The sequence below is a fragment of the Erinaceus europaeus genome, unplaced genomic scaffold, assembly GCF_950295315.1.
Source record: "Erinaceus europaeus unplaced genomic scaffold, mEriEur2.1 scaffold_424, whole genome shotgun sequence".
Taxonomy (NCBI): domain Eukaryota; kingdom Metazoa; phylum Chordata; class Mammalia; order Eulipotyphla; family Erinaceidae; genus Erinaceus; species Erinaceus europaeus.
Window position 1 is genome coordinate 89062 of NW_026647956.1, and position 2119 is coordinate 91180.

Consider the following 2119-nt stretch of genomic DNA (forward strand, 5'->3'; position numbering starts at 1 on the left):
GGGAGTGGGATGCGGTGTCCCTCACTCAGGACGGCCAGAGACTGGGAGTGGGATGCCGGTGCCCCTCACTCAGGACGGCCAGAGACTGGGAGTGGGATACGGTGTCCCTCACTCAGGACGGCCAGAGACTGGGGAGTGGGATGCCGGTGTCCCTCACTCAGGACGGCCAGAGACGGGGAGTGGGATGCGGTGTCCCTCACTCAGGACGGCCAGAGACGGGGAGTGGGATGCGGTGCCCCTCACTCAGGACGGCCAGAGACTGGGAGTGGGATGCCGGTGTCCCTCACTCAGGACAGCCAGAGACTGGGGAGTGGGATGCCGGTGTCCCTCACTCAGGACGGCCAGAGACTGGGGAGTGGGATGCGGTGTCCCTCACTCAGGACAGCCAGAGACTGGGGAGTGGGATGCCGGTGCCCCTCACTCAGGACGGCCAGAGACTGGGAGTGGGATGCGGTGCCCCTCACTCAGGACGGCCAGAGACTGGGAGTGGGATGCCGGTGTCCCTCACTCAGGACGGCCAGAGACGGGGAGTGGGATGCGGTGCCCCTCACTCAGGACGGCCAGAGACTGGGGAGTGGGATGCCGGTGCCCCTCACTCAGGACGGCCAGAGACTGGGAGTGGGATGCGGTGTCCCTCACTCAGGACGGCCAGAGACTGGGGAGTGGGATGCCGGTGTCCCTCACTCAGGACGGCCAGAGACGGGGAGTGGGATGCGGTGTCCCTCACTCAGGATGGCCAGAGACTGGGGAGTGGGATGCCGGTGTCCCTCACTCAGGACGGCCAGAGACGGGGAGTGGGATGCGGTGTCCCTCACTCAGGACGGCCAGAGACTGGGGAGTGGGATGCCGGTGTCCCTCACTCAGGACGGCCAGAGACGGGGAGTGGGATGCGGTGTCCCTCACTCAGGACGGCCAGAGACTGGGGAGTGGGATGCCGGTGTCCCTCACTCAGGACGGCCAGAGACGGGGAGTGGGATGCGGTGTCCCTCACTCAGGACGGCCAGAGACTGGGGAGTGGGATGAGGTGTCCCTCACTCAGGACGGCCAGAGACTGGGGAGTGGGATGCCGGTGTCCCTCACTCAGGACGGCCAGAGACGGGGAGTGGGATGCGGTGTCCCTCACTCAGGACGGCCAGAGACTGGGAGTGGGATGCGGTGCCCCTCACTCAGGACAGCCAGAGACTGGGGAGTGGGATGCCGGTGCCCCTCACTCAGGACGGCCAGAGACTGGGAGTGGGATGCCGGTGTCCCTCACTCAGGACGGCCAGAGACTGGGAGTGGGATGCGGTGCCCCTCACTCAGGACAGCCAGAGACTGGGAGTGGGATGCCGGTGCCCAGCACTCAGGACGACCAGAGACTGGGAGTGGGATGCAGGTGTCCCTCACTCAGGACGGCCAGAGACTGGGAGTGGGATGCGGTGCCCCTCACTCAGGACGGCCAGAGACTGGGGAGTGGGATGCCGGTGCCCCTCACTCAGGACGGCCAGAGACTGGGAGTGGGATGCCGGTGCCCAGCACTCAGGACGGCCAGAGACTGGGCGTGGGATGCAGGTGTCCCTCACTCAGGACGGCCAGAGACTGGGAGTGGGATGCCGGTGCCCAGCACTCAGGACGGCAGCGCTGTGAGGACCCGGGTCCAGAAGCCCAGGTGCCCTGGCGCCTCTAAGGGGCTTCCCAGCCCATCTGTCCAGGCAGCAGGGGCTGGCAGAGCTGGTCCCAGGAGCACAGACAGGCAGGACGCAGCAGAGGGGCCTTCACAACCCACCTGATGTAGAACAGGGAGTCGGGAGAGGGGGAGGGGGTACCGGAGAGGAGGGGGCAAGGGAAGAAGAGGGAGAGGGGCAAGGGAGGGGGAGAGAGGGAGAGGGCAGAAGGCGGAGAAGAGAGAGAGGGAGAGAAGAGGGAGAGGCAGGGAGGGTGAGGTCTTCAAGACTCAGCCAAAATTGTTCCATTTTTTTTTCTCTGTTTCTCTCTCCCTCTCCATCTCCCCCTCCCTTTGACTTCTCTCTGTTTCTATGCAATAAAATAATTAATTAACTAATTAATTTTAGTGCCCAGACAGGACAGCTCTGGGAGGGCTCTCAGAGGCCAGCAGGTGAGGTGCTGGGGGCCCCTCCAG

General features: G+C 64.7%; 1 long non-coding RNA gene across 1 annotated transcript; it reads right to left on the reverse strand.

The window, feature by feature from the left end:
- Positions 1-230: 230 nt before the first annotated feature.
- LOC132536550 (uncharacterized) lies at positions 231-1757 on the reverse strand. Its single transcript, XR_009548088.1, has 3 exons — positions 1184-1757; positions 394-612; positions 231-303 (listed from the first exon to the last, which is right to left on the reverse strand). It is a non-coding gene; the product is annotated as an uncharacterized LOC132536550 (long non-coding RNA).
- Between the last annotated feature and the right edge of the window lie 362 nt (positions 1758-2119).